The sequence below is a fragment of the Cavia porcellus genome, unplaced genomic scaffold (genome assembly GCF_034190915.1).
Source record: "Cavia porcellus strain 051 isolate PalLab524CR breed Dunkin Hartley unplaced genomic scaffold, mCavPor4.1 scaffold_22, whole genome shotgun sequence".
Classification (NCBI taxonomy): Eukaryota; Metazoa; Chordata; class Mammalia; order Rodentia; family Caviidae; genus Cavia; species Cavia porcellus.
The window spans coordinates 22366058-22387508 of NW_026947505.1; the positions used below are offsets into that span (position 1 = coordinate 22366058).

Below are 21451 nucleotides of genomic sequence, written 5' to 3' on the forward strand. Positions count from 1 at the left end.
GAGAGCTGCCTTCAGCAGGCAGCACTATAGGGTGTCAGTGGTGTTAGCCTGTGGTCATGCACTAGTACCTGACAGAAAGATATCAAATTTATTATCTGACACTCATGTCATCCATGTAGCTATCTGTTTTTGTTCTTAAAAGGTATTTTACACTTTCAGTCTTCTGTTAAGGGAGTGAAAAGCTTAATCACTTAACGTTTTCATAAGTCCTAACAGCTACACACCAGATGATTCTGAGGGAGGGTATATTGGGACACAACAGAAGGACTCAGAAAGGACCATGCCAGGGCTAAAAGCAGAAAAACTAACACAAGCCAAATAAAATTACAAATATAATCCATGTGTATGTACACAATTGTATATAAACACAAAGAGATGCTTGTTCTAAAATTGTCACATTGCCAGAGATGTAACGTGGGTGATGAAAGAATAATTTCCTGTACTGGAACGTTTCTTTATATATAAACCTACTACACACTATTATGTCTTGATTTCCATGCTAATTCATATCTACATCATTCCATGCCCTATTTCTATTGTGGAAGTATATCTACATGAAAGCTAATGTTCTTATTTTTTTAATGCTCAGATCAAAGGGTTAAAGAATCAAGTGGCATAGACTTGTAAACAGAAAGGTTTCCTACATGCAAATTAATCAAATTTTGAGGAAAGAAAAGTGACAGTATTTTATGACTCTTGCATCTAGAAGACCAGAATCACATGTCCTTTGGACAATAATGCAAGAGATAAATACCTGAGTCACAGACTTGGTCAGAATCCATCAACTACATATTAAAAACAGATAGGAGAGAAAACTGAGTTCCTTAAAATTTGCCACAGACAGTTCACTGGCCTACTGCAGTCTATCTTACTCCAGTGGCCGTCACACTGACAATGTCACAGATGGAGATGGTCCCTTAGTGCTCCTCCAGGCACCTCTACGCTTGTGGAGGAATCTAATCACAGTTGCCAACTGACAGCTGGCCTCTGTGGATGGATCCTAAAATATTTTTTTCTGGTCTATTACTTTCTTTCAAATGCTAATAAGGGCTAAGTTCCAGCCTTTTGGTTTCCTCTTGAAATAAAGTACAATGCAAACATTATACATTGTGTTTCCGTTGTTTTTTATGTCTTGTTTTATGCATTCTCTTTTAAAATATTTATTTTTAATCATTGCCCTGATACTCTGTGGCTGGCAGAAGGAAGACTTTTAGCCACATCGCTGAATAAATAAAATAAATTACACAATGAATTTTTACTAGTTAAAATCATTATGGAAAAATACATCCATCTCAGAATTTTTATAATTCACTAAACAAAGAATTTAGCTAATGAGTGTTGAATGTCTTAACCGTAACCCATACAACACTCTTCAGTTATTGTTTTCCAATTTGGTTAACTGAAAACCAGAGAGATATTACTACAACAAAACACAGGATACATAGTAGGATGTAACTTTTGAATAATGATCAACTGCTAGAGTGTTAGAGGTTTCAGAGTAGAATAGTATTTAAGAATAATGGGTTGAAATGCTTTGTATATTTCCAATGACACCTTTATAATTACTTTTTCCCTGTCATTTTTGTAACATTTAAAATAGGCCATCAAATATTGCCATCAGTTGACCAAGTGCTCGAGAGGGTGGTTACACTTCCGTGCCTGTTAGCAGAGAGGGTAGAGAATGCTGTTTTGAGCTCTTGGCTTCTGCCACAACCTGCTGTCACCTCCAGGACGGCAGAGCCACACATCCTCTCACGTGCTGTGCTTGCCCTTTTCTCCTAGCAACCGTATTATGCTAAAGTGCAGTTGCTGAGGTTGCCAGGATATTCATCTATTCTTGTCCTCCATGACCAAACCGAAGGCAACAGAAACTATAAACCAAACTGAAGGAATATACAGGTGGAGGGACGCCCTCCCCCTAAAAAAAAAAACCCAAAGTGCCTTCTTATTAACAGGAAATAAATGGAAAAAGTTGCTTTCCTGTTCAGGTTTTGAACCTTTATTATTTATTTTCTTAGGGTAAAATCAGAAAAACAAATTTTAAAGACAACACACAAAATGATACCTACTATGCATCATTTACCACTTTATTCATTAGAAGCCACCTTTTCCCAATAGAAGATTGGCAAATATTCTTAAATTGTCAGAGCAACCTGAGACAGTCGGAACTGTAATTATCACCCTGGTTCACACATAAAAGCTTGGAAGTAGATACACCTATCACTGAACCAAAGACACCACTGATTGTAAAGTGCATACTCATTTTAAAACTGTTACAATGTGAAAAAAATGGGCATAGTAGAATTATTATTGGTGATGCCTCATCTGATACTTAAATCATTTCTGCGATAAAATGTCTTCCTCAGTTGTGGAAAAGGAGCCAAATTAAGTTTCTCAGAGTCATACAGCAAAAACGGGTAGAATTCAAATCCATATCTGTTCAACTTGTTTTTATACCATATTGCCTGCACAGATAACAGATAAAAATAGCCCACCCACATGCTTATGGAACATTATGATTGTTGATGTGTTTGTCATGTTCCTTGTATGTAATTCACTAGGTATCATTAGTCCAGCTTTACAAATGGGAAAAACTGGGTAGAAAGACTGAATGACTCACTCAAGGTCACGTAATTAGAAACTGACAGAGCCAGGAATGAAATGATGATAAATGACTCTTAATCCAGAGCATGTTTAACTAAGGTCAGACATTAACCAAATAGCAGATCTGAAATTGGATCCTGGAGATAAAGATAATACAGAGAAAGATATCGGCTGGATATATAAGAAAAGTTGGCGCACATGTCAGAAAGATTCATTGATTTGGTCAACAAATATTTATTGAATGACCATCGTGAGTTAGGCTCTGTTTCACTATCTGGGATACAGTAATAAATATAAGAAATTTTAAAAAACTCACGAACTTCTAAGTGCAATGAAAACACTGTGTTTGTGTGTGTGTGTGTGTGTGTGTGTGTGTGTGTGTGTGTGTGTATGTGGTGTTTCAGAAGATCAGCAGATTAGCAGGTTTAAATATCAGTCAAAAAAGGGAGCTGTGGAAAGGTAACATTTGAGCAATGAAAAAGGAATTAAAGAAATGAGCTACATGAATATTTATGGGAAGGACATTCCAGGCAGAAAGGAAAACATATGAATCCATTAACAGAGATGTTATGCATCAAGGGCAGAGAAAAAAGGACAGTAAAAGGTGATCAGTTCAGGCCAATGTAATGACTTTGGGATTTACTCAGCACAAAATAACAACCTGAAATTTAGCAGCCTCAGGGAATCTGGAATCTGGTCTTCATCAGTGTGTCTGTGCTAGGATCCCAAATATGTCTACTTGATCAGTTCAATTTGATCTTGGGCTACCCTGCAAACAGATGTTACTTTTTCTTTCCTGCTACTGTATTCTAAATGATCTATTCTAGATAATGATAGGAAAGCTGACAGCTCCATGGATAGCTAATAAAATGGTGGGCATTTTAAGAGCTCCCTTCACCCTGCAAAAAAGACTTAGTCCTCACTCTCATCAAGCTTACAGCTTAACTGTGAAAACATAAATTTTCTTTTGTGGAGGAGAGAAAACAAAGAATTACAGTTATGCCAGGGTAACCAGGAAGTTGTACTGAAAATGTTTGAAGTTAGATCTGACTGAAACATGTAAACTGAGATTTTTCAAAAGGATAAAGGCAGGTCAAACATTCTGTCTAGGTAACAGGATAGGCAAAAATAAGGTGCTCCAAACAGCATGATTTTTTTTTTTACAGGTTTATTCACTCATTCACGATAGCTGAGGAACAAAGTGCCTGAATGGTGGCAACTAGGGACAGACAGGGAAAATCAGGAAGGGTGACACCAAACATCTGGATTTACACTGAGGGCTATAATGAAACAGTCATCCTTCTACAGTAAAGCTAGACATTGGAGTTAGATATTTGATCATCCAGCACCCCAAAGGAAGACAAGGCAATGAACAAGGTAAGAAAGAAATCAATTCCAAGTAGGACATGATTATGAAATAAGAGCAGAAATGAAGAAATATAAAAGAAGAAAAAAGCCCTTAAGAAATAGATTGTATTAACTCCCCTATTGTCAGATACAGTATCCAACACCCACAACTTTAATGATGAGGAGTTTAATTCAGCTCATGGTTTGGGGGCAATGAGTCCATAGTCACCTGGGTATAAGGCAGGAATATCCTGCATGGTGTGGTAGAATAGGGAATAGAGAGCATGGTAGAATAAGGAATGATGCCAAAGGAGAACCCATAAGGGACCATGTATAGCACCCCAATCTACCCTTCCAGGACCCACCCAGACACTCAGAAGTGTGTTCTACTAATCTGCTAAATGTTTCTTAATCTAGTGAAGTTGGCATGTCAGGATTAAGCATCACACAGATTAAATCTAGGTTAGGGACAGAACACTAAAGACCATGGTGTGAATAAGAAGGGGCTGAGGTCACCACTGTGTTCTAGTGTTGACTATGTAAATATCACCCTTTGGTAAAGAACAGAGGAAGGAAAAGCTTTCTTCATGAAAAAGACAGAAGGTAAGTGTCATTGCTCTGATGCTGGAAGTTTCATTGCAGGGACAGGTAACTATGAGATAGCAGACAGGGTTCTTAAGTTCATAGAACTTCAGCTAAGACATTAGAAGATAATCAGGATTCGGAAAAGTGAAAGATAATGACATATTTCAGGCTGGAAATAGTAGTAGCAGAGTTATACAGAAGTAGCAAACGAGAGACTATTTTTTTGGGGGGTAGGCGTAATGATCTTTGTAAGTAAAGACAGGAAAAGAAAAGAGATGAAGAGGCTGGGCACTGAATGATATAGAAGCTATATTTGAAATTTTCCTTTCATAGAGAATTAATTCATTATTTTGTAAAATATCTAGGTCTGTGATTGACTGGCAGTCATGGATAACTAATGAAAATACTTATTCCCCTATCATACTAATTGATAGTGATCTTGCATGAGTATTATCATTCTTTGTCACATTAGTATTCATAAGTCCTCCTGGACAGAACTATAGGTACAGTTTGAACTCAGTTCTCCCGACCTTATCTCAGAATATCACAAACATTTTAGCAGTTTTGTGCTCAGAACCAAGGGTACCATGTTTTTTCCAAGCACCATAGTCCAGTTATATCTGAAGCATCAAAAACAAATTTAACACAAGATTAACAGCATTATCTAAATTTGCTTTCATTTCACCCGGAAGACTTTCATTGTTCTTGTAAGTTAAATGAAATAAATTTTAGGTCTGTCATGCTGTTTTAAAAAGTAATTTCATGTACCAAATAAACTTAGCATCATATACTTTCTATTATATGTGTTCTGATAGTCAAATTTTATTTCTATCCAGGCAAAACACAACTCTGAAAAACTCAATATTTGAAAGGTTTGCTTATAAAAATATCACCTGCTCTTTTTAGCCTTAAATGATTGCAAGTGGTAGCGGAGTATCTGCAAAATTTTCTCCAAGTCCATCATTTCATAACAAATAAAATTCAAACTGGAGCATTAGCTGTTGTTACATATTTTCCTAGAATACCTTCAGGTTGTTTTCCTTCATTTCCCTGTAGCAACAATCAACTCCCTAGAATCTCTTGATAATTCATCATTTTTTATGTCAGTGCCACCTTCAAAAACAGACACAAACCAGTAGTCTGCATAGTCCTTCTGAGTAACAACAACAACAAAAAGAAGACCAAGAAAAAAGCAGCAGCAATAAAGGAAGAGAAAAAGGAAGAGAAAGAAATAACAATCACAGCTAACAGCAGGGCTCATATTGCTCCATATGAATTCTTTCAGTAAATGCTATTCCTAAAATACAACTGGAAACTTTGAAAGCATGTCAGTTGCAGGGAAGTCTGCAAGGCACTCATCCCCTTCTTCACAGAAGAAAATCCTATGCTCTTTCTTCTTATTTTAAGCTGCTTCTCTGCCTCTCCATGCATTTCATTCTACTCTGGATTTGAACATAATACAGCTCCATACATAATTTTTCAGGTCAAATAAAACTAAATCCCTATTTTAATGACCTGATATGCATTTCAGGAACATATTCTTTTTTTTCTTTTACCTCTGTTAAGTATGATTTTAATTTTCTGATGTACAGTATGTCAGAATTTCTGCTTCAGTTAATTATGCTGTGGTTCTCTAAAATGTACCTCTAAAGCCTAGAATACTTGGAAGCAAGTTTGGCAGGCAAATGCAAGAAACAGCAAAGGGATGAAGATAAAAAAGGCAGCTCATTCCTGGGAAGTTCCTGGAGGGAAGTCAGATTTCTAGCCTGAGAAAAATGAGCTCACTTCTCCCCCTTGTGCCTGGAACTTTGGCTGCTATTAGCTATGTATTTCCTTGAATGAGAGAAAGGAATTGGAATTACAGTTCATTCCAATATTTTCCAAACTCAATTAATATTTTTGTAGTAGTACATATATTGCTTTGAAATAAATGGAAACCAGTTATGCCAATTTTTAAATCATTATGATTGAATTCCAATATGATACAGCCAGCATGTCTTTGATACACTCTCGTTTATCCTCATTCATTTGTACCTGATGTGAGTGAAAGAAAGACACATACGTAAACACATGCACTCTTGCATGCACACGTGCATGCACACGTGCACACACACACATCTCTTCATAGTTCTGCTTTTCAAAAGACTCAAAAACACTAAGTGGAAAACAAACTCAAAAATCGAGCCCAAAACCCGACTACATGTGACAAACACTTTGTCTGTTTTAGTCTGTAATAAATCAGAAGCTTCCAGAACAGTGCTTGGCACACAGCATTTGTTAAAAGAGAAAATCACTAGATAAACCATACACAAAAATTCAGCATAAATCATTTTTATTTTGCATAAAACATTTTTTCTAAAAATCACTTACTCCTTATTCCCAAACTATTTCTATAAAAGCTAGAGCCAGCGAAATACTAGAAAAAAGTAAAACATTACAGAAAATAAATTTATTTTCTACTTCATGGCTTGAAAGAATTTCAATTATGTATCAAATTTTTCATGTTATTATCTGAACTCCAATGTTCTGTTTATCCTCTATTCTCAAATGATACTTCACCATCATATAAGAGAATGGTTATATATGAAAATCTCCCTTATTTTCAAATTTGCATTCAAAAGAAATTTCCCAATGAGTTACTGAGGTATTTTTTAAAGACATTTCCATTTTTTAAGAGCACAATTTCTCCCAGTGGAAACTGATAATTTACTTTTGTTTACTGTACAAAGGTATACTAATTAGCATGGACATCATCTTACAGAATAATTTAACCAGTTCTAATGAAGAGAGTATCTACTTGTTTGTTTAAGAATCAAGTAGTTTTTCCGCTGATAGTGAACATGATTATCAAAACTCACTAAGCATATAAAAGTGATAGACTGAGGATTTTGTGGTTTTTTTCTAAGCTGAAAACACTTTTCATCATTTCTGAAGCTTCAAGTAAAGCCTTTAGAAAAGACCGGTGTGTAATATCTGTCTTGCAACATCTTTCTTCTGGCTATGTGTTAAAATATTAGAGATAAGAAAAAAAGCCCATTATTTTTGTAGACTTAGATGACTTCAAGGTGCCTTTTGAACTTATGTTCTATGATTCTAAAATTCCATGCTTGTCCACAATCTTGGGGAAATTCCACTACCTCTAAACTGCAAACTTGCACCCTGCAGCCTGGAGGCGAAGCCCAACATGGTGCTTAAGTAATCAAAATTGCTTCCAAGCTCCAGGTGTAAGCAAAAACAAAACAAAACACAAAAGAACAAATAAACAAAACTTCATGCATTAGTATTTTATATAATACTAGTGGGTATTTATATAATACTCTAGTGTATGTGCTTATTTTGATGCATAGACATTTAAAACTTATCAGGAATAAATAAAATCAATGATCCAGAAATTTTCATGGTATATTTCCTGACTCTTCTTTATGGATAATTCTGTCTCATTTCTTCTAGTCTACTTAATGAATGTTAGAATTTTTGTCGTTGTTGTTCAGCCATCCACCTCAGTCTACTATTTTGTCTCCAACAGTCAACTTCTCGCCTAGTTCTTTCCACCAACTGGTTTACGGTCACACTGTTCTCTGATTCACTGCCTAGTCTTACCTTCTGTCTCTCACTTGATTCCAGTTTCCTCTTCAATTCCAATGAGTTTCGTTCTACTTACACTTTTCTATTTGTATGTCAGCAACTTCATTTATCTTTTAGGCAAGTTTTGAAAGTCCATCTTTACATTTCAAATAAGTAGCATGAGGCTATCTTTTCCAGTAAGGGACATGTCCTAAGGTAGGGCTTTCTAATCTTTCCAAGTAGGCTCCACCTTTTATAAACATGGTCAATGAATATTCATGACTTTACCATTCTTGTTAATATTTCTGCTCTTTATGAATGAACAAAGAGAATGTGTTTCTGACCCTAAACACCAATGTTCTTAAAGCTTCAAGTGCAAAATTGTGTCATTATTATAATCATCAGCCTCTTTTTATCAAACCCACTAGGGAAAATTTATTCCATTCCTAACACTACCATCCCATTTTGTTCTCATATCAGTATCAAGCTAAGTCCTTTCCCATACACAAAAATTTTGTTCCTTCAACACATCGAGTGCATACTGTATTCTCTGCTATCTGGTGTGGTACTAGCTTACATTGTAATTTGTGGGAGGAGGGAAACTGATCATCATGTAATTTAACAGAGCAGTAAATGTGATAAGAAACTGATCATCATGTAATTTAACAGAGCAGTAAATGCTATAAGAGTCCAACAAAGGTTTACTTGAAACATTTTTAAAGAAACTTGAATGATGACAATGATCGAGAGAAGCCCTTTTAGGGCAGAGGGATTGGCAATGATGTTGTGGTTATGCTCTACATTATTTCTGAAACTATCCTAATGCTGTCTCATAAGCTCTTTTTTCAGACTCAGGAGTATTTAAATGCAGCCTTTGCCCCACGTGGATCATCACTACCTTACTGGCACTTAAGACCTCATCTTAAAGCTACACTCTTGACCTTCAGGAGCCTAAAAAACAGCAATTCAAAGCCAGCGGGAAACTTCAGCAGAATCATTGTTGATCACAATGTCAAATGTCACCATTCCATAACCTAAGACTCACGGCATATGCTTTCTAATTTGAAAAACAAAGAAAGAAAAATTTCTGTGAAAAACCATTTGCTTAATGAGCTTCCCAGGAGCATCAGGAATGAAGCACAGTCCTCGTACACAATCATAATTTTATCCAGGTTCTTTGGTACATCCACCTCGTTTCCCATTTATTTCTTTGTGTGATTCTTATCTTTACTTTATTTCATTCTCATTTCCCCATATGAAAGTAGTTTTATTTAAGCTGCCGGAAACATTTTGGAAATAGATGATGTATAAATCATTAATCACAAGTGCTTTCTAGACAATCATAAGTAATTTCCTCATTGCAAAATCCAATGAAACATCTCAGTCCTGATCTTATTCAACCTTTCTGTAACATACTGTGACACAGCTGTTCTTTTCCCTTGAAACTTTCTCTTCTTCAATACTTTTTGGAAGGTTAATACACGTGAATAAAATTGGTTTAAAAACTTCTTAACTTCCTTGGTTTCATGGCATACTGCATATTCTTTCAACGGCTGTTTTCATTCTGCCTATATTCAAATTTAATAGGTTTAATGTTGGCCTCATAGGGAAAATTGATTTGGTTCTCACGCAGTACAGTTTGCAACCAGAACCACAGAAAGAATTAAGTGAACCAAGGTATCACTATACATACGTATATGTGTAAATATGTATACATATATGCACATGAACATATATACATATACAAATATGTTTGCCTGCTTTTTTAACTTCTTTTGCCTTTTCTTCTCACATGTCCACTCAATGCAGATATGCTACAAGATTCTATTCTAAGCCCTCATCCACTCAGCATTTTCTCTTTTGGCACTGTTTCCCTTTTTCTATTATTGTCACCTGTTAAGTAAAAGACTTTCAAATATTATATTTAGCCCACACTTTCCTCTTGGAACCTCACTCCAAATTTGCTAGAGCACTTGAACAGTGCAGCTAGAATGGGGCTTTGTTATTCACTTCTCTAGTCCTTAAATCTCTGCAACATCTTTACCAAGTAGTTGTCTACTATATGCTCTACAGGAACAGCAAACCTACCACTTTTTAAAGTAACAGTTATGACTGTTGAGAAATGATTTCCAAGAGGATGCAAGAGCTATCTGTGATGTGTACCCACTGGTTCTAATGCTATTCCTAACAGTTACACTAAAAACTAAAGTTCACTGGTTGGCAACTATCTGCCAGTAACACTGCAATAATATGTCTTTCCAATTCTGTCAAGTAGTTTTACTGTTTACATTACACACTGAGGCAATTCATAGTTCATCTAATTATTTGCATCTCCCCAAAAGTTGAAACACACCTATTCTTCAGGAATATCACTCTATTTGAGGTTAAATTTCTGCAATCTCTTTGAACAAGAATTCCTTTTGTTTTATAAGTTTATTTTACCATCTATCCTACATTTCAGTTATGATTTGAGTGGATAAAATAGAATGGTCACCAAGTTCATTCTACATACCATGTACGAGTATAGCCTAAGATCATATTTGTTGCTTGTTAGTCAATGAATATTCCTGAGGCTTTTAAATTAACAGCATGCTAAGCATCTGTGACATGTCAAATTTTTCCCGAGCCAAACTTAATATATTTCTTCCTAAAAATCTTCACACTCGGGTTTTCTGTAATTTAATGACACTTTTGTTACCCAGACACACAGTCTCAAATCCTTTAGGTTATTTTAAGGCTCTTAGAAGATCTCCTTAATTTTCCTGTTGACTGAATTCTAAGGCTCTGAATTATGTTTGCTAATGATTCATCTTCCCATAGGTTGGGGCCTTTGCAGTTTTTCAGTTCGAGCCTCCCTCTCTTACCTGGACAGTTGACTAACGTACCTATTTCCCTTACCTTCTCCCTGCACAGACCTGATGAACAGCTCATTCTCAAACCTGGCTCTAACCCCACAATCCCTCCTAGGATGGCTTCAATGGCAATCTGTGCTTATCAAAGAAAATTTCAACCTTTGACTTTGATAGTAACACGTCAGTAAATGTCTCCATTTCAGCCTGACCCTGTGATTTCCTACACAGGTTATATACTTTCAGAAAACCGAACCACACTGTATTTTCTGAATTTTCCTAATTCTCTATGTATTTATTTTGTCCTTGGGCATAGAAGGCCTTTCTTTTCCTACCAAAGTTGAAAAAAATGCTATAATCTCTATGGAACACTCGCCATATTCTGGTCAGCTAACATTAATCTCAAGTTCATGAATTCTCATAGCACTTCATTGCTGTTCTAGAACACAATAATAGCAGAAAGAAGAATACATATCTGTCTTTTTGACTCATCTTTAGGCTCCTTGAGACTTGGTTTTTTATTTAATTTTACTATTCCCCAGTACAGAGTAAGAGACCAATTACATACTGCATTAATTAAGAATGAGGAGGCAGGAAACAGAAGAGGTGAAATTGGTAAGTAGAGTAGCTGAACCTGAAGAAATCTTGGAAATCAAATGCAGAACCACACAGGCCATTCTTACCAATATATCAAAAGACCTCTCTCATCTTCCGTTATCTCTGTATGTTCCCTATTTAACATTTTAAAATGTTTTTTTCTGAGCTCCATTTTCAGGCACATGATCTCCTTTTCCTCCCCTAAATTTAACCAGACTAAACTTTCTTGGGGCTAACTGTTGAAGCCCAGCATACCAGGGAGCAAAGCTTATTTTGGTTATAATCAGCAGCTTCACTGAGCAACTATCTTCAGGCTACAAATCCACATTCTCAAAAAAAAAAAAAAAAAAAATCTCAGTGGCAATGAGCAGGTAAGCTTCTCCAAGCACCCCAGTCACTTCTCCAAATGTTAATGAACACTCTATACACTGTCATTGTTCTGTCTTACTGCCCAACAAAACAAAGAGTGTGCATGAGTTCATTATTGCTATTTTAAAATAATCTATAAAGTTCTCTCCATCTGATTTTTATACTAGATAAGTTTAGGAATAGTTGCATTTAAAAAGAAATATCTGACACAAATTTTTACCCCTGAGACTGAATTTTGGTATCACCAATCAGAACTTTTAACTATTTAATAAAACTTACGTTTTAGGTGAAAAAGTGCTTTGCATTTTTTTCTTTCCTGGAATTAACATTTATTTAATGGAATTTTACCTCATAAAATCCTACTCGCATTACTCAGATGTTTAGTCAATGAAATTACTGAATTAATGAGAAAAAATTACCTTCTCAAAATTAGGTCACATGAATTCTCGAAACTGGAAGTTATTACATAATGCAGTAGAGTTATATAACATTATATTGAATGATACTTTACTTTAAAGCATAATAAGTTTTTAGCTGACAGATTTGTTTTCTGGCGCAGCCTTCCTGCTTTTTGCTTGGTTTCTCATCTCGTGAATCCCACCTCCTATATTCTCAATGGGTATCTTATCCCCCTGAACACTGGGCTTGGTAACATCAGCGTACTGTCAGTTGTTCCTTTACCATTCATGAATACAAAGGTAAAAACACATATGTGCATAGACTGAGATGCAAATCATCTTTTCAAAATACTGAACTTTGGAAACAATTCAGACAATTCAGTATTAGTTCATTATTAGGCACTGAATTTACTAAAGATAATTTTGTCAAAAATTTCTCCACAGAGAAAACTGAGATTATTGCTCATGAGCACAACAAAACATGGGCCCCAATAGCTTCAGTCAAAATTGCCAAAATTATTCACTCATAAACTGGGATAGATACCAACAATCAGGCCAGCGGACTTCTAATCATCCAAAGTGAATGAAAAGACAGATCTCATTTCATTTACCCTTTTGATTATGTTTTAAATTTCAGATAGAAGCTTGTGAAAAATCTCCTAAATTAGTGGAAGTAAACTTCAAGTTTTCTGTGAAGTATCAAAGGTACAAAAAATATATAGTCCTTCCTCAATGTATATCTTCAGAAATCTGAAACAGCTAGGTGTGGTGGCACATGCTTGTGAGGCTGAGGCAGGGGAACTACAGTGAGTTCAAGGCTAGTGTGGGTTACAGAGTAGGTTCAAAGACATCCTGAACTACATTGCAAGACTGTGTCTCAAAAAAATAAAATAAAAAATGACATAGTCTAACAATGACAATAATATTAATCGGGGGGACATCAAATATCAAGTTTCATTTATAGAGTAGGTGGGGAAAATGTTGAGTTCCAAATCACACTAGAGCGTTTATTACTCCAACTTACATTAAGAGTATTTAGTGCTGCAAGTCACAATACATTATTCAGTTAATCATAGGTCACTGCATTGCTTTGTAACATGACTGTTCCTTAGTGATCACATAAAAATATTTTTTTAGTTTTTATTCAGTGACTCTTGATCAGAATAAACTCACAGATCATAGGTAAAATGTCACATGATCATGCTTAGTATAATTAGAAAAAGAAATAGATTCAAATCTCAAATTAGCATATGCAGTTATTTATTAACAACCTGAAGGCTGAATAAGCATGTTACATTTAATGGCTGACATAAAGGTTTAGTTTACCTTCAAGTTTATTCATTCTTAATGTCAATGTCTTTCATTACCATATATAGGCAAACTGACTAAATACTCATAACATATTGCTAGATAGGATCTGAAGTCTTTACCCTGATTTTATAAATGATTTCAAATCTTCACAGATCAGGTTAAATCTATCTGCTAAGTTTAGAAATCATGTTAATGTTTAGAAATTATTAGGGTCATTTCAACATGTCAATGTTGAAGATGATTTTGTTTCTCCAAAATCAAATATATATATTTTTCTCAGAAGAGTATTCTGGATATTTTGGTCAATGTACTAGTTTACAAAAAGATTACTGTCAAAGATGGAACTACAGTAGCATCAAGAGAAAAACTATTATTGTTACTGCATGGGAAGTGTCTAACTTAAGGTAGAAGAGGAATAGTATGCTCTCTGGCTCCCTTTATGATCCCTGGACCAACATTTTAGTATACCTTACATTATAACACAATGATCCACCCAGGCTGGCTTGGATGTGAGAAAGGAAAACAGAACAACACAGATGCATGTGGATGTTTTCTTTAATTAGAGAGCACTGGGGATTCTATCGGCAGTCTCACAAAGAGGCTTAAGCCTCCAGTCTCTTACTGTTTTTATGTTATGGTGGAGCTTGTTAAATCTTCCACCAGCAGAGCCACTTCCTGCTTTCCTCCTTATCTGTGAGTCTCTGCTTAGCAGCTTGCTTGCACTTCAGGGGCAGAAACTCCTAAATTTTCAGATCAAGTAACATAAATCACCAAACCCTACTGATAAAGGCTTTGCTCGTTACTCCCACATGGAATTTAATTATGACTTTTAAGCATAGAGTGACTGGTGCTACTCAATAACAGCAAACTAGTAAATTGAGGCAGGTTATATGCAAACTCCTTACACAAAGAGGCCATGGTTAATTCATCTTTACTTTTAAAAGTTGTATCACAGGGCTTGGCACATAGCAGGTGCTTCAAAATATTTATGAATGAATATGTTTCCCTAATAGGTTGGTTAAACAGCTAATCAGGAAAGAACAAGACAGGAAACACATGGAGAGTAACATAAGCATTAATGAGGATTCATGTGGTCTGTACAATGTTTCTTGCATTTATTTAACTTTATTAGGAGTATTTCATACTTGTGTCATGATTGCCATTATAGAAAATATTTTTGTAAACACAATTTCATTTAACTATTCAACACTTTGGAGGGAGGTACAATTAACATTTTTTTCATTTTTCAGTTAGGTTCAGAGATGTTAAGCCTAAATTCTTGGTTATTTGAATCCAAAACCCCAGGTCTTTCTACCAACTTACATTCTCTGGTTGTATCTTTATCTATACGAGCAATTTTCTATATGCTTTCTTGCACATACCATCTAAATTAAATAATACAGTATACCATATAGCATGTCACATAGCAAATTGATTCTGGTTCACTAGATACTGAAAAAGTAGCCAAACTGGGGGAAATAGATTAGGTGGTCTTGTTAGAGCCAAAATGGACTCACAAGATCTGTAGATTAGATAACCTCTTCTGATACACCAAACTGGCCCCTACCTTTTGTTGAGAATGAAAATAAATAGGAAAGTGTCGTCCACTTTTACAAAAGAGTTTTCATTGGACTTAACTCACAATTTCAGACAAAACTTCAGATAACTGAAGAGATGAAATAAACACTTACCTGCTCATTTCATTTATGTCATAATTTCCCCTGGGCTGTGTCTGTTTTACTGTAATGCCACGGCTCTTGAATTATAACCTGTGTATTTGAAAAACCAGTTGACAGTACTATGAAAAGCCTGTGGCCCAATATAAAAAAGTACATATTTATTTTGTGAACCACACCCATTGTCCACAATAAAATTATATTTATTGACACAAGGATTCAAAAGAAAAATCGCATATACAAAATTTAGGAAATTCAGAGAGATTTTAAATGTTAATTATTCATGCTAGAATTCCAAATATGAAATAGTTATACAATTGTATGAAAAAGACTTACATCTACTAAACAGTAAAGCAGAAATTCAAATTCAGTTCTAATTTCTACCACAGTGCATTGTTTCTTTTACAGGGGACTTCCACTCATGACAAATTCTATATTTATTGCTTCTGTATTATTATATTATGTATTATTGCTTCTGAGTCTTTAATGTGTTTAATAAACTAGAGCTTCCAAATGATTATAAAATCTTATACTTATTGGATAGCTTAGTCTCTAAGGGACTTCATATATATTCCAAACTGAATAATTTTTTGAAACTAAAATCATGTCAGAGAATTTAAAAAGACAAAACCAGGACTTTATAAGACTACTAAATTGTTTGTAACATTATGTATATAAAATTTATTAAGGTGATAGATTAAATACTTACTTTTGAAGATTTAAATTTTACCTAGAGTTGAAAATTTTGGATAGGATATGATACTAACTTCACATAAATTATAATTAACCTTAATTACTTAATTTTGATGTGAAATTTAAATTAGTTGTTCACAGGACCTCTATCCACGCTGTCTTTAATAAATAAAAATAAAACACTTTTTGGTTTTTCTGAGACAGTTCACTGGCTTTGAACTGGCAGCAATCCTCTTGCTTCAGCCTCCAGAGTGCTGAGATTACAGGCATGCGTCATCCTGCCCAGCAACTGTCCTTCCTTTTAATTCCACTTATCTCAGGAAAATTTGAAAGTTTCCTACAACATAAGAAACTAACAGAAACAACCCATGAAAACCTGTAAACTCTTCATGTACAAGCTTCTCATAAGATGTTTGCAGACTATATAGTGACCCCGAGCTTTTGAAGGGATACTGTGAGGTCAGAAGGGCAGGCACCACAGCCACCCTGATTTCAGAGCTGATCTGCTCCCAGTCATAATAATCTCTGCAGTCTTTCTCCTTTAGCCACAGTAATTTCTGCAGTCTTTGCCACATGTCCTCTTTGCCACTAAGTACTTCCTTTCCTTGTTTGCTTTTCCTTAATGAGATTAATATTAGCACTCAAATGGGAACAATATATTTGAATATGAATAGACACATGGGCAAAAGATTTGAACAAGTCATATTTTTAAAAAATGCTTAAAAAGATGACAAAAAAGTAATCGTCTCAAATAAATAAATGAATAAAAGTTTGAAAACTGCTAGTTTCACATAACGAAGATTTTTTCAAGAGATGACATTTTGTCGGTGAGAACCAGATGTTCTATATATAAAGCCTGAGGGAGAAACTGCTTGAAGATATGCATAGAAAGATCTATGAAAAAAGGCGTATTTCCCTTACAACAGGTATACTAGAAGTAACATAAAAGCCCCCAAATTAAAAAAAAAAAAAGGCTACATAAACTAAAGCATGCAAAAAAAATTTTGTAGTCACTAAAATAAAATACTGAAGTAGTAACAGAGTGATACCCGTTTTTTTTAGAAAAATAGGTATGGTGTACTGCAAGATGTTTCCATTCTTTTGTAGAGGAAAATAGGACTGGGAATTGGGCCCAGAGACCTAGCACTGTGCTACATCTATGGTTCTTTTGTATTTAAGCTTTTTCTTTTCTTTCTTTGGAGACAAATCTTGCTAAACTGCTAAACTGCCCAGGTTGGGTTGGAACTTGATCTTTCTCCTTGGCCTGCCTGCATGCTGGGATTATAGGAAAAAGCCACCATGCAGGGCTCAATTCCTTAACTACTGGTACATTTATATATATAATGAACTGGTGGTAAAGCATTTTGTATTCTCCATAGCATTTCTTAAGCACTGGAGTAATAATAAGTACACACTAAGTATTATGTTTAGTACTTTACACAGACTGCATTATACTAATGCTTGAAGCCAGCTCAGAGAGTGTATTTTTAACCAGTTGCATATCTGAGGCCCAGGACAGGTAAGTTACACATCAAAATTACTACTAAATAGAGGATCCAGGAAATAAACTGAGGTTGGCTTGACTAGAATTTGTGTTCATCATACTTCTGTGTGCCCAAAAGTAATTTTTATTTTTTGTCTCATACATTTTAATATGTTATAGGATATCTAAAATAAATGAATGTTGTTTTATAATTTGGAACTAAATCAACAGAATAAATGGTACAGGAAAACATACATATTGACAATGTAGCAATTGTAAAAAATTTTGTCTCCAAAAGTGTGGGACCATTGCCATGATACCTACGATAAAGAGCATGAGTACTATTAAAAGAAAGCTTTTGTCTTCTTTTGGCACAGTAGCAGAAGTAAGAGTCAAATGAAGTTTTTGGAAGTTAAGGAATGATCTTTGTCTTTGGAAATAAGTAGAGAAAGAGAGGGGAGGTGGTAGTATCTGTCAATCAAACACTGAAATCTTACTGTCTATTTATGGCACAGGATTGTTTTATTTTTTAAACTTTTCATAAAAACTTACATGTTTGAGGATCGAAGGCTCTCCACAGGAAATGTTATATAAATTTTCAGCTGCTACAGCAATTCATATTTATACTTTATAGTAATCAGATGAAATAAAGAGCTTTCAACAGCACATTGCATTAGTCTTACCACTGAATGTTGAGTGGTCCTTGCATTTGCTTTTTTGAGCTGTGGAAGGTAACTCTTCAGGGCTATACTATCGGGTTCCTAGCAGAAACTTAGCTCCATGCCACATTTTCTGTGCCTACCATGTACTTCTCCAGAAAAGTTCTGTAGCTCAGCAAATGTGCTATCATTACAAAGAAAATATTCTCTATAGTAGTAGATTAATACATAAATTCTCACCCGTTAGTCTGTAAATCAGATTTCTGGCTTTTGAGAAAAGATCTTGCCATTGATAGCCCAGGCTGCCCTCACACATGCGATCCTGCCTCAGTCTCCCAAGTGTTGGGATTATGGGTGAGTGCCATCAGATCCAGTTCTGTCACATCTTTATCGATTAGACATTCATCAGTTACTTTCATTTGGCTGCTACAGTAAGACAAACTAGATAAAAAATAAATATTTCTCTTTTTCTTCAAAACTTTTAGAGAAAGCTATATATTTATTATGGGAACAGTATAATATATCCATAGGGGTATAGCAGAATTTGACCTTCAACATTATGAGTGCAAATAAACTAATTCTCCATAGTAAGATTCCTAAAACCTATTTGAAAAGAAAAAGCTGTTCACCTTAGGACGGAACAGGGACAGTAAAGTAAATTCATAGTTAATCCCCTTCAGTAGGGACTAAAAACTAAGTATGTAGTTGAGGAACTAGAGAAAAAGTGTAGAGGCTGGCAAAATGTATACCTTATGTCTGTTGCAAATTAAGTAGTTTCTTAATCTTTTGGACTACAATTTCAAGAACAAGGATGAGTATCCATGACAGTGAGATCAGATGTCACTGCAACAGAGATTCATCTCATTTAATAAATTATGCCACTTGATCTTTTTTGCAAAAACAAACACTCATTTTCTAAGAAGCAAAAACTGTACACTACTCTCCCATAGTTGTCCTAAATACAGTTTTTAAGATTATAAAAAAATATAAATCCACACTCGTGAGAGTGCTAATTATGGTTTTTGTTCATGCCAACAGAAGAAATGGCCTATTAACAGTAACTTAACTGGAGAAGGTCAAATTTACCCTTTATTTAAATTATTGTGTACAAATTGCCTTTTGATTGGTTATTGGTGCTAAAACGTATATGGATAACTGCTATGATTACTACGAAAGACTTCAGGAACAAAAAGCGTTTTAGAGGAGGCTAAATTATTTAACACATATAGTCTTAGCAGTTTTGAATGGGGGGCATTCTTTTCCATTAGAGGAATAGAAATAATTTTTCATTTAGACAATTAAATGATTTTCAGAAGGGCTCATCACCCGGAAAAGCACCACGCATGAACGCTAGAAATGCAGACGAAATTCAGTCTCAGAAGTCTTTTTTTCTAGGTGTGAGCCAACCTAAAGATTTCTCTTCATTATCTGTGATAGCCATCCCATGATGTAAAGTATATCGCTGTAAAACAATTTTGAAGAAAAGAAGGAAAGAAACAGCCATGAAGCCGCCGAAGTTCTCCAGATAGGACTCCGGGATCAGGAAGGAGGGGAGAAGGGCGGTTAGTTAAACTGTGCAGAGCCAGGGTCCGCCTTCCCAGCCACCAGGATTCTCCCAGGTGCGCGGCGTCCCGGGCTCCGGCAGGGGGCGGACGGCGCAGGGCGGGTCCCCAGGCGCCAGGCGCGAGGCAAGCAGGCGGGCATCTTTTTTGGGCAGCGACCTCCGCTTGGTCTCCGGACCCCGGGGACTCCCGAGGATGGCACGGACTTCCTGGGACGCCTCCCGCGGGCGGGGAGCATCCCCGAGGCCAGCTCCGTCCCTCCGCCCTCCTCAAGTCCTCCGACATTTTTCCCGGAGACGGGAGGTGAGAAGAGGGGGAAACGGCCGGCCGAGCGCCGGCACCCGGATCCCGCTGCAGCCCTTGGGGAGGGAAAGGTGGAGGGAGTCTAGCGAGGAGGCAGCGGTGAAACTGATTCCAGGGATCCTAAAACGAATCCTCATCCCCCACAGTGAGGGAGCCGCTCAGCCACCCACCCTGGTCTGGTGGGCGTTCCTCGCCCTCGCCCTCGCCCCTCGCGGCGGTGCCACCTCCGGGTGCCCAGCACCAGAACTCCCTTCTCCGGACGGGAACAAAAGCGACCTCCCCCCAGCCCGCCACACACACCCCAACTCCGTTACCCGGGCTTAGGTGCTCATTTTTTGCAACGCTTTCTCCTCACACCTTCCCCACCTGGATAGCGCATTTCCCCAAAGGTACCGAAAGCGAAGCCAGGAAAAATACCAGCCCAGGCGATCTGTCGCTGAGACAATGAATTTCACGGTCGGTTCTCCGCCGCCAGACACAAAAAGACCCCGCCGGACCTCGCGCCCCGCGCTCTCCCGCCACGCCGGCCCTCTCCGGGGTTCCCCAAAGGTGCCCGCTCCCCGCTGGAGCCGGGATCCCAGCGAGGTGTCCCCGGGCGGACAGGACGGGCACCTAGCCCAGGGCGGCGACGCGGGGTGCAACTTCCCCGGGCAGCCCGAGACCCCAGCCTCCCCCTCACCAGGGCACTGGCACTCTCCGCCCCCTCCAGCCCTCACCTCCCCCCCGGGAGGAAAAAAATCCATCCATCGGTGCAAAGCAGACATTTTGATGTCATGTACTTAGCACCGCTCCGCTGTGGAAGCAGCATCTTACCCAGTCGCTTGGAGGTGTGCGCGGCGCACGGAGGGTCCGAGGCTGCGAGGCTGGGCTGCACGGTCCTCTAGCGGAGCCGGTTCGCTGCCATCCGCCCAACTTCAGCACCCGGCGGGCGAGGAGAGAGGGAGAGAGGCTGGGAGGCGAGGACGGAGGGGAGGGGGAAGGGGAGGAGGCTGGGCGGCGGGGAGGGAGCGGAGCCGGCCGGCAGCGCGCATGCGTCTCGCGGGCTGGCGCAGCCCCTCGCCCGGCGCGGCTGAGGCCGGAGGTTGCTGCTTCTTCCCGGGGCGCGCCGCCGTGCGAGCCCAGGCCCCGCCCCGCCGTGCCCCGCCCGCCCCACCCGCGCGCCCGCGGGGACTTAGCCCACGGCGCGGAGCTCCTCCTCGGCTGCGGGGGTCCCGGAGCTTGCGGGAGCCCTGGAGTCCCGGAGCCTTCCTGGAGGAGGAGGGGTGCTGTGCTGTGCCCCAGCTCCTCCAACTCCGCATCCTGAGCCCACGTCCGGTGCTCCGGGCCTCGGAAGCGCGCTGCATCTCTGCGGCCGCGGGCTCCCAGCGGAAGCGGTCCTGCGTGGGGGCTCGAGAAAGTGTGAAGTTAAGCAAGTTTTGCTCACCAAAGGGCTCCAGTTGTGTGAAGTGTCC

The 21451-nt window shown here is 37.9% G+C and overlaps 1 protein-coding gene across 2 annotated transcripts in view; it reads right to left on the minus strand.

Moving 5' to 3' along the window:
- Positions 1-21087, minus strand: part of Rgs17 (regulator of G protein signaling 17) — a 126956-nt gene extending 105869 nt beyond the window's left edge. The window contains exon 1 of one of the 2 annotated variants that reach the window (XM_063232923.1): positions 20814-21087. The gene's annotated coding sequence lies outside the window, so the exon portion shown is untranslated. The remainder of the gene's footprint in view (positions 1-20813) is intronic. The other variant, XM_063232921.1, reaches the window with a different exon arrangement.
- Positions 21088-21451: the final 364 nt, after the last annotated feature.